Consider the following 12,412-nt stretch of genomic DNA (forward strand, 5'->3'; position numbering starts at 1 on the left):
TCGACCAATAGGTTAGCTTGCTGATGGGGTCCAGCCAGTCAGGACTGAGTGAGATGGGCCGGACATGCCCTGGAGCCCTACCGCTGTCTCTCCCCAGCTGGCCAGCCCTGATCATGCACCAGTGGGGTCCCTCAACCTGGCCTGCGCCCTTTCGCAACCAGGACCCCTTTGGGGATGTCAAAGAGCCAGTTTTAGCCCAATCCCGCAGCATAAAAGACTAATATGCAAATCAACCTAACAGCAGAATGTCCAGTTGCTATCACACACACTGACCACCAGCGGGCAGACACTCAATGCAGGAGCTGCCCCCTGATGGTCAGTGCACTCCCACAGGGGGAGTGCTGCTCAGCCAGAAGCTGGGCTCATGGTTGGCAAGCGCAACAGCAGTGGCAGGAGCCTCTCCCACTCCACAGCAGCACTAAGGATGTCCGACTGCTGGCTTAGGCCTGGGGAGCAGGCCTAAGCCATCAGTTGGACATCCCCTGAGAGCTCCCAGACTGCAAGAGGGCACATACCAGGCTGAGGCACACCCATCCCCCAAGGGCATGAATTTCATGCACCGGGCCTCTAATTTTATTTATATCTATCTTGTTTCAGATTTGTAGGTATTCTTTGGGGCTTGATGAATTTCATTATTTCTCCTCTCCTTATAGAACTGCAATTAAGTTAGAGCTTTTCACTTCACCTTTCCTGTCTTTTACCCTCTATTCTGATTATCCTTTTTGTTTCTCCACGTTTCATTCTGGATATTTTCTTTAACCCATCAGGCAGTTTACTAATTCTCACAACAGCTGAGTCAATCTGCAGTTAAACCCAACTACTGAGATCTTCCAATGTCATCATTAAATGTCCTGTTCTAGATTTCTATTTTTTTTTTTTTTTTTTTTTTTAGTTTCCACATTGGCCAAATTTCTCTATCTTGCCCTTTACTATCTTTACCAAAGTAAATATGTTTGCTTTGAATTCTACAGCTGATAATTCTAACATCTGGAGCCCTGTGATCTATTCCCAGTGTGTTGTTTCTGTTGGCTTTCATTCACGTCTCCTGTCTGGATATTTTTTATTATGCCCTAAATATTATATTTGTAAAATTCCTTGTAGAGATAATTTGAGGCCTTGCATAATGATGTTTCTGCAGGGGGGATTTATGTTTTCTTCACTGGGTGCCTAGAAATACTCTGGATCCACTTCCCATCCACCTTTCTCTGCGCCCAGATTGCAACCCTTTGGAGTCCCAACTCAAAGTCGGGGAGTGAAGTACTAGAACTCTTCTCCACCTTGGTGGGCCCTGGACAACAATCCCTGTTGTGTTAGTTTCATGGAACATCAAAACTATTGCATGAGGCCCAGGGCAGGTAGCTCAGTGGTTTAGAGCATCATCCAGTTACACCAATGTTGTGGGTTCAATCCCCAGTCAGGGTACTTACAAGAATCAACCAATGAATGCATGATCACTTGACACCCCAGACTTTGTCTCCAAGAAAAGGAAAAAGCAACCTCAGATCCAGGATCACCTCTCTGAGTCTTGCTTTATCTATAAATCCTCGCCTTGGAATTCATTACTACGTTGTTCACTTTCTAGGATCTTTAAACTATTCTTGACTATTCGTTTGCTAGTTTTGGTTCAGCTCTTCAAATTGGACTCAGCAAGAGGGACAGTCCAAGTGGCTGTGTCTACCATTATTAAAAGCAAAAGACAAATATAATTTCCTCCTTTCTTTTCAATCTTAAATAAAAGGAATTAGGAAAACAAAAGGTTTTCCTAAGTGGTTTCTCGATTTATAATTAGCTAATCTAAAGTAACAAAATACTCATTTGACCAAAATAATGTCTTTTAAAAATGTTGATTTAGGTAAATGGTTATATCAGACTATAACTTCCATATTCTTCAAAATCTTAAAACTGTGTTTCATAGCCACAAAGTTTATCATAGTTGATATAACTATAGATGTACACCCTTGTAGTTTTTTCATTGAGATTATGATTTTTTAAAAATGGGTTAAAGAGTTTTTAAAATGGGTTAAAAATATTTCAAAGTTTGCTATAACTTTTGTAAACTTTTCAAAATCATTATGTAAGTTTATTAGCCCAAGCGCTATCTAAATAAAAATTGTCATTTTTCTCCCATGATAATTTTTCCATTTTTACTGGATTCAAATTTTAACCATTTAAAGAAATCCAATCTAAATGAAAAAGTATATATTTTACTGAAAAATACTGATTTTTTTAAACCTCTTTAAACTAGCATTTGAGACTGAGAAACTGCTTTTGAACCTTTTAAATCTATTCACCATTTAACAAACTTTTGTTGAGCACCAACTATATGTCAAACACATAAGTATATTGCTAGGTTCCTTTTAAAAATATGTCAAACTCTTGTTCATGTAGTTTGCTGATTTATGTGTCATATTAAACATTAGTGTCTACAACATAATCAGTGAAAAGGTTATTTCCCAGCTCTCCGTGTAATGTGTCTAAGACATCTTTGAAATTTCAATATCTGCATTATCTTCTTCATAAAAAAGGAACAAATACAACTGATAGTAAATGACATGAACATTCTTTTTTATTCACCCAGTAAAAATTATCACCTGTGGCCAAAATGTTTCTAAAGCAGGTCTAGGACTAATTGGAACTTCAAATCTCTATAGCAGGAATGACACTGAATGAGCATCATAGTATTAGATAAAGTCACAGATGCAACCCCTTTTTATAAATGAGGAAACTAAAGTTGAGTGAGAATAAAAGAAATGTTTAAGGTTCATAGGTCAATGCTCAAACGCTGAGCCACACTGGCCAGGCTATATAGTTTCTAAAGAAGAAACTAAATACATCTCACATAAACCTCCCTTGCATTGGGAACAACAAAAATGCTTCCCCGCTCTTCCCCAAAAAAATGTTTCAAAGGGAGGGAATGGTGGAAATAATTTTTCTCCCCTTGTTCTTCATTTACAGCAGACACTGGCAGCCAGAGTCCAAGCCCAGGAAGGTTATCAGCTATGTTCCAGATCTCGGTTCCTATCAATACTGCTGGAACATCTTATTTGAGTACTGTTAACGGAAAGTGGCCATACACCTCATTATGAGCAAAAAAACTTCCCTATTTTCAAAACATTCTTTTCCACTAAGAGTCAAGTAACATAAGGTTTGCACATATATCTAAAAGCAATGATAATGTTGCCAACAAGAAATAAAATCAAACCTGGCTGGTGTGGCTCAGTGGTTGAGCGTCGACCTATGAACCAGGAGGTCACTGGTCAATTCTCGTTGATCCCCGGTAGGGAGCATGCAGGAGGCAGCTGATCAATGATTCTCTCTCATCATTGATGTTTCTACATCTCTTTCCCTCTCCCTTCCTCTCTGAAATCCATAAAAATATTTTTTTTAAAAATAAATGAAAACAAGAAGGGCTGAGGCTCCAAGTACAACTGGTAGGTCCCCAGCTCAACAGGGAAAGAAACACAAATGCAGTTCTTCCATAAGAATAACCCTCCAGGAATAAGAACAAGATCCTGGCTTTGCCTAACACTCAGCACTCTGGGCAAAAGCAACCTTCCCAGCCAGACCTGGCCAGTGTAGCTCAATGGGTTTGGTGTCGTCCAGAACACAGAAAGATTGCCAGTCATTGATGTTTCTCTCTCTCTCCCTCTCCCTTCCACAATCCAAAAAAAAAAAAAAAATCAATAAAAAAGCTTTTTTTTAAAAAAAAGCAACCTTTAGAAGTTTCCAGATAGGCTAAATATATTTTTTCTAAAAATCAAAAGAAAATATTTTTAAGTATTGTGTTGAAACATATTTGAGAGAAAGGGGAAGCTGTGTTTTCTCCTAAACAGATTTCAAATATTTATACAAAATAATAAAATGACAAATTTTTGTTACCAAATCACTACCTCATGATTATTTCACATTTTTAGTTGGAGCTGTATATCACATAAAGTATCAGCTTGGAACTAAGCCATTGTAACTTTATAGGAATGGGATGAAATCTTCAAAGAGACTCACATTACTTAAAATCTGCTTGCAAGTGATGTTTTAAAAGAAAAAGGAAAACAAACTCTTGTCTATGGACAAGATCTCCAAACTCAATTTTTCCCTAAGAATGCCCTTTGAAACAGGCTATCTCAAGAGGACAACTCCTTTCCATTGTTCCATGACATTTAAAATCTCCGTTCACAAGTTTCTTACTAAACAAGGTTTTCTTAGTATCTGGCTCGAGTCTTTTTTTTTATTTAACCTTTATAAATAGGAAAGTAATTGAAGGAACCTTGACTAAAGAAACTGAACTAAAAGAAACTGAAAGAGCACTTTACAATATGGTTTTGGTAATAGTAAAGCATAAATTTAATTTTGACACTAGGGTAACATACACTTAGTGATGAGTTGTGTTGAGGTCTCATCTGCTTTAGTTAAATGTCAAGCTTTAATCGCTTTTTTTCTCCCCATCACCCATTAAATCTAGAATAGCTTTCACTTTTTTGTATACACAAAAGCAAAACTAGAAAATCTTCTATGTTCTCTTGCTGCCACCCAGTGGTTCAAATTAGTAAATACAATAATAACAAATCTAGCATGGAAGAGACATAAGCATACCTTTAAGAAAATCCACTGTATGAAAATTCAAATTATTAAAAGTGATAAATTTTAAGCGAGTAGTTATACTATAAAAGTTTACTTCGTTTTGATAAATACTGAACAAAGGTGTCCATTCCCCCACCCCCACCACAAATTATAATTCAAGCAAGAATGGGAGCACCACACTTCACTTTTCATAGTCTCAGAGGCTGGCTGGGGATCAGCACATAGTAGGCACTCAATAACACTTATTTATTTCAACCAACTATATCTTCAAACTGTTTCATTAAAATGTCTATTATAATCAAGAGAAGCAATACAAACAACGTATTTGCTCTTGAGCATATAAACGGATCAATCATAGGCTAAAAGAACATATTTTAAATATTAATGAGTTATCACCAGGTGGGGAGAGTTTCTTCTCCTTATTTCCTATAAAGAGCATGTTTTACATGGCCAGGAGGAAGAGTAATCAATAAATTAAATCAAGTAACTTGAGGAAAGAATTCTTTTTGAGGAATATACCTAGGTGTATCAACAGCGCACTTCTTAAATAATTTAAAGATGGTCTGAGTTGCAGGGTAACTTGTCAAACCTGATCAGAATGGCCAGGATGACTTGCCCACGGCCAACACTAGCAATAGAGCAGCCCATCAGAAACGGGATCTGGCTCCAAATCCTGCTTTACTGTCGTGTGCACAGTTACCACTGACACCACATAAACCAAAACTGAACACAGCTACAGGATGTGAGAATTCAGTGCATGTTAGCCAATGGCAAACAGCACCGGGCTGACCCATCCTTCCCTTCTGCGAAGCCTCCTCCATCCCTGGGCGGGAGAGACGCCGAGGGTGAAGCCTCCCTGTGTCATCCCCACAAGGCCTAACCTCCCGAGCCTCGGTAACCTTGTAAAATGAAAATAGTAAGTGCCCACCTCCATCTGCTCATGTAGATCACAACTGAGGTTACTCAAGGCCTGGATCATTCCCAGTTATGACTGGTGTTGGCTGCCATAAATGCACAGATCCTCACACAGAGACAATGCCTGACATTAATACACACACAAGAGCAATTACCATTCAGAGAGGGAGGGATGACTGAAGAACCTTTTTATTCAGTAGTAAATAACATTTAAAATAGAATAATCTATGCTTGAAAATACCAGTACAGGGGGAAAAAAGAGTAACATTAAGCCTAGATTCCAGCTATAAAAATGACAATCCAGTGGGAATATTAAGATATTACTTATTCCACTTTAGTCACTTTATCTTGATACAAGGCAAAAACATTTAAAACAATTGGTAAGGAGAGCATTAAAACAATGTCTTAATACATTCAATTGTGCTTCCCAACTCACATATGCACAAACATTTCTTACTTATCTCTGACAAAAAATATATGTATTTGTGAAAAAAATATTCCAATACTTGGCCTTGTAGAAATGTGAATGTATTGAAGATGTCTTCCAAGGTGCATGGAAATTTAAGGAATTTGAAGATGCATTTTAAATTAAAGCCCATGTCTTATTCTGAATAAAGTGTTCTAGTTGCTAGCTTCTCAGGTGCAGTGCCTAGTTACACACCAATTTTATCACTAATAATTTTTTTCTATATATCCTTTGGTCACTTAAATCATTTTTGCTTTAAACTTCTACAAAAAAAATGTGGCAGAACTACGAATAAAAGCTTTTAAAATAAATTATATTACCACCAAATGCTGGCAAGGATGTAAAACAAGAACTCTCGTTCGTTGCTGGTGAAGATACAAACTGGTACAGCCGCTTTGGAAAACAGTTTGGTGGTTTCTTGTAAAACTAAGTATTCTCTAGCCATATGATCCAGCAATCACACCCCTTGGTATTTATCCAAATGAATTGAAAACTTATGCCCACACAAAAACCTGCACACAGATGTGTATAGTAGATGTATCCATAACTGCCCAAACTTGGAAGTAACCAAGATACCCTTCGGTAGGCGAATGGATAAATAAACTGTGGTACATCCAGACAATGGAATAGTACTCAGCACTAAAAAGAAATAAAGCTAGCAAAGCCGTGAAAAGTCATGAAGGAACTTTAAAGGCATATTGCTAAGTGAACAAACGCCAATCTGAAAAAACTATATGTTTGCATGATTTCAAGTATATGATACATTCTGGAAAAGGCAAAACTATGGAGACAGTGGTGGCCAGGGGTTGGAGGCAGGAGGGATGAACAGGCATAACAAAGAGGATCTGGGGGTTAGTGGAACTACTGTATTTTGGATGATACGATAATGATGGAGAAATTTGTCCAAACACATAGAGTATACAACACCAAGAGTGAACCCTATGTCAGTTATACTTTAACTTTAAAAAAAGAGTAAACCCTAATGTAAACAATGAAGTCTGGGCGATAATGATGTGTCAGTGCAGGTCCATCAACTGTGCATGTTACTCTGCAGTGATGTTGATGGTGGCAGAGGTTATGCCTGTGGGGGTGGCCAGGGGCCTATACAGGATCTCTGTACTTTTCTACTGGGAATCTAAAACTGCTCTTAAAAAAGCCGATTTATTTATTTAAAATTACATGTAAGGGGCCCACCTGGAGTAGCTCAGTTGATTGAAAGTCATCCTGTGCACCACAAGGCCGCTGGTTCCATTCCCAGTCAGGGCACATACAAAGGCAACTGACTTCCAATGATATGCATTTAGGCAACATAGTGTAGCTGGGTAACTTCAAATAACTGGTGTTAAAATAAAAATTTCCGTGTCCATAATTAAGAAAACACTATTAGTTTAGTCTTTACTAGTGTTCTCTACAAATTAAAAAAATTGATAAAAAATCTAGGAATTCCAACTCCTTAAACCCTAATTTTAATTGTTCTCAGAACAAGTTCTAAAGATTTTACATTTTGCTACACTTCTGAAGTATATAACTTCTGATACTGAACAATCAATTTTCATTATAATCTAGTCAGATAGCAGTGAGAAAACTGATCTTGAAAAAATATATAAGCATGTTTGCTATGAACTAGTATCTTTTTGTGAAAAGTAGGTACAGTAAAATCCGTCCTCCAGTTCAGTATTAAGACATTCAAGCAAAGATCACACACACTATCACTGACATATAATCCTACTGCAGTGTCTCTAACCTTATCTTAAATAACTTTAGGAAGTTAAAAAAATTATATTGATTTAGAGAGAGAGAGGAAGGGGAGAGATTTGTTGTTCCACTTATTTATGCGTGACCGGAGATGGAACCTGAAACTTTGGTGTCAGGATGACTCTCTAGCCAACTGATGAGCTACCCAGCCAGAGCTAAAAAGAATGGAAAGCAGATTAGAAAGAGAGCCACTTCCAAATAAGAATTCTTATTTTCTGGCGATCTCTGGAATGTAACTTGTCTAAAATTAAAATGAAAAAGTAAACTGGGCCCAAATTTAGGAAAATGATTAAATGCCTGCAGACATTTTTACACAGTATTTTTTATACAATGAAATAATTGCTACTACACTTAGCATTTTTATGTTATGTCCCCATCACTGAAGTATTTTATTACCTAGCATTCCAAAAACTAAATAACTGGCACTCACTGGGTTATCTGGGTGTCATACTGTTGCTTTGAACAAATTTCTTGTTTTTTACTAAAGAAATTACGTGATGACAAAAAAAAAAACAAAAACAGTGATCCCACTTAACTGCTGCTCATGTGAGGGATTATCACTTTTACATCATTTCTGTCTTTAATTCTGATGGTTACTTCAATAACGCATACCGACATTGATATTTTACTGACTCCTCACCCTGAAAATGAGGGTTTAATTTATACTAATCCCCCTTCCAGCTTTTGACGGAAGATTTAAAAAGAATAATATAGCTATTACCTTTACAACTTAAACTTATGACCATATCCATCCACCAATGTTGTGTGGTGCCTGCATTTCTCGCCCTCTGAGGATGCCCCCTGCTCTATACATTGTCAAGGTTAATTTTGTTTACATTCTCATATTCAATGTAATCCACTGGTGGATTCTAATAGCTAAAAACCAATAAGCAACATTTGGAAGAGAAAATTACACTGAGCCTAAATCATTAACAGTAAGAAACCCACTTGAGTTCTCTGATACATAACTTTAAAAGAAGAAAACTGGCTCAGCTGGCGTGGCTCAGTGGTTGAGCATCGACCTCTGAACCAGGAGGTCATGGTTCAATTCCCAGTTAGGGCACATGCCCAGGTTGTAGGCTCAATCCCCAGTGTGGGGCATGCAGGAGGCAGCCAGCCAATGATTCTCTCTCATCATTGATGTTTCTATCTCTCCCTTCCTCTCTGAAGTCAATAAAAACATTTTAAAAATAAATAAAAGAAAACTGAATAGCACACTATAAAGAATTTGAAAAAAATATTAAGATACTTTTAAAAATCTATCCAGATGAATTCAATATGAATTTTTTTAGTGGAATGGCCTCATCCAAGAGCATAAATTACATACAACTTATGTCAAATATTTTACGTATTTATTTCCATTATTTAAACTTGACTGCTGCATTTATTAGGAAAACACCACATGGCACATAATATAGGCTTGGGGAAAAGCTACTCTTCATGGAAACCTGACAAGGTGTTCTTTCTTTCAGGGAAATTAGTTTCTTCAAACCCAGAAAACAAATCTTAAAAGTTGGCAACCTCCATTGTCACTGACAATGTCAGCTAGAGAGGTTCGAATGTTTTGTCTTAAAAGGAACAGACCCTTAACATCTCAAGGTCTAAGTCTTGAGATCTTTGCCCAAATTCAAAACTGCTCCTGGATAAGTTGACACAAGTCCCTGGTTTTCTGTAGAATCCCATTTTATCTTGTGTCATAGTTTCTTACACGTTTTCACACCCAGGTTATTATTCTCTTTAGCTCCTCTCATTTAACAATTAACGGCCATTGTATCAGCCAAAACAAAGTACCACAAACTGGGTGGCTTACACAATGGAAATGTATTGTCTCACCGTTCCGGAGAGCAGAAGTCTAACATCAAAGTGTTGGCAGGGTTGGTTCCTCCTTGAAGGCTGTGAGAGACAGAATCTATTCCATGCCTTTCCCCCTAGCTTACTTAATCCCTGGCATCCCTTGGCTTGAAGCATCAGCAATCTCTGCCTTCACCTTCATGTAACGTTCTCCCTCTGTGCTTGTCTATGTTCAGATGCCCTCTTTTTATAAGAGATACCTGTCATATTGGATTAGGGCCCACCCTAATGATCTCACCTTCACTAACTACAGCTGCAAAGACACTACTTCTAAATAGGGTTACATTACAAGGTATTGAGTGTTAGGGCTTCAACATATGTATTTTTGGAGAGGGAAACACAACTCAACCCATAGCGGCCATTTTTCACATGATAAAGTTTGACATTTTCCAATCACTGCATATTGTTTGAATAACTGCTGGATTTGCCATGTCTGCAACAGAACCTGGAATACAGGAGGAGCTCAATAAACACTTTTTGAATGAACAAGTGAATAAATGAGACTGCAAGTGAGAAAAAAAACAACTGTGGATGCTCAGAGTTGAGCTCAGCTAACTCAATAGCTGAGTAATGCCTTCCAGCATGGAATTTAGCAGGACTTAACATGTGCCACGGCAAAACTGCAAAACACTCTATGCCCCATGAATCTCTAAGGTCCATGTGATAACTCACAAATGTCAACTCAGAAACTATTATACAGGCATATTCTTTTAATAATAATTTATTTCTTAAGGGAAAAATAATACAGTATCAGAAAGAGGGTATCAAATGATTTGTTTAAATAAGTCAAGAAATGCATTATTGAGAGAGCAAAGATCACTAAATGAGACAGTCTTGGCCAGATACATTACAACATAGTCTATAGGTAGTTCACGCTATAGCACTACATCAGAGATGATTCCTTGTTATAATTCTCTCATTTTAATAACTAAACCTTAGACAAAGTCCAAGATGAATTGTATACTATAGCAAATTGCGTACTATAACAAGCCTCTATTCTTTTAACCCATGACATTTTTCAACATAGCCTCAATAGATGATACCTACATAACAAGGAACTGAAGGTATTCTTCTCTATTTCTCCTAATCATCTCATTCAGATCTTATCACCATGAATTTCCTGGGTGCTTGGCTTTAAAATACTGTATTACTATCAACTTTAAACTCAAGCTCTGGGTAGGTCTACATTCATTTCAGCAGAAGCATCTTGAAATGTTGAATTATCATCTTCAATTTCCCTCAGTCATTTATTGTAGCTGCCAAACTGAAATGGTATGCCTTAAAGGCAACACTAAACTGAAAGCAAGTAATAAAAAGAGTCTCTTAAATGTTTCATTTATAAAAGCTTATTTTTCCCACCATCAAATTTTGTATACTGTCTGAAATATATCACTTTGCAAAATAGACAACTTGCATGCAGTTATTCTGCCCTGGTACATTTGCTCAGCTTCAAGGATGGGGGAGGCGGGTGGCGGGAACTAGCATTTTTTCAACCCTTTGTGAACAGAGGAGTGACAGTCAGGATAGTCTGGGTTTGGGCCTTTGTGGGGAGGAATTAAAAGCAAGCCTCCATTGGTAATAGGTATCACTATAACTGTCTCCTTTTCTGGATAGCTGCACTATCTTCCAGGTTATATTACAAATTATGCAATAAAATAAACACTTTAAAAAGGCACATGGAGTGGCGGGTCTATGACAGCTCACTCTGATAAGAGAACAAATCTGCAAACTGAACACATTCTAAGCATTTCCTTAAACTACTGCTCACAAGCAATATATAGCAAATTAATGAAGAGCAAGTCTACAGAATTCTGTAATAAAACCTGTACACCTTTCCCCATAATTGTGAAGGACAACTATGGAATATTAATATATAAACAAAATATGGTTTGTACTTCTAAAACAAAAGACTTTCAGATGAGGATATAGGGGAAAGGAAATGTTTTATTAGGAAAGTACACCACATTTATATAAAATAGGTTGCTACCAAGCTCATTTGGCCCAAGAGCCACTGAATTTATCTGAGCAAGTTTAGTAAGTATGCTAAGGAGGGAAAAAATGAGATGACGGTGCTTTTTTTCTTCCCTTTACACATCAAACTTAGCTATTACATAAGGATCAGAATCACTGTTCAAATCTTTCTCAGTTAATATCACTTTGTCAAGTCAAAATTTGATCATTTTTTGCATAAAATTATAGTTTAACTGTATCATAACTGAGTGATTCCTAAAACATCTTTTACTCCAATGACCTACTTAAGAAAACAGTATCTGGCCTAGCTAACAAGGCTCAGTGGTTGAGCATCGACCCACAAACTAGGTCATAGTTCGATTCCCGGTCAGGATACATGTCCGAGTTGTGGGCTCAGTCCCATGGGGTCATGCAGGAGGCAACCAATCAATGATTCTCTCTCATCATTGATGTTTCTATATCTCTCCCCCTCTCCCCTCCTCTCTGAAATCAATAAAAAAATATATTTTTTAAAAAGAAAACAGTATCTGTATTCAATGCATGGTTTAGTTTTAAAGCATTTTCTGGCTACATTTGTAGCTAATTTTCAAAGCTTTATTTAGAAATAATGCCAACCCCCTCTTAACAGCTAAGTAGAACAATTTTTTAATCTATAGGGTATTTTAAAAACCAATCAATTTGCCATAACCTCCTAATTCCAGGAATGTAAACCATAATTCAAGCTTCGATTTTCCTCTTAACATATTCTACTTTACTAAAATGAATTCTCATCCTGCAACTATGAACAAGAAAATTGTACTTAAAATAATATTAAAAGACAAAATCTCATTATTTAGTATTAAATTAATGGTCTATAATTCTAGCCTTAAAAATATC

This window comes from Myotis yumanensis, unplaced genomic scaffold (assembly GCF_028538775.1).
Source record: "Myotis yumanensis isolate MYYU_CA2020_CCGP unplaced genomic scaffold, mMyoYum1.0.hap1 SCAF_11, whole genome shotgun sequence".
NCBI lineage: Eukaryota > Metazoa > Chordata > Mammalia > Chiroptera > Vespertilionidae > Myotis > Myotis yumanensis.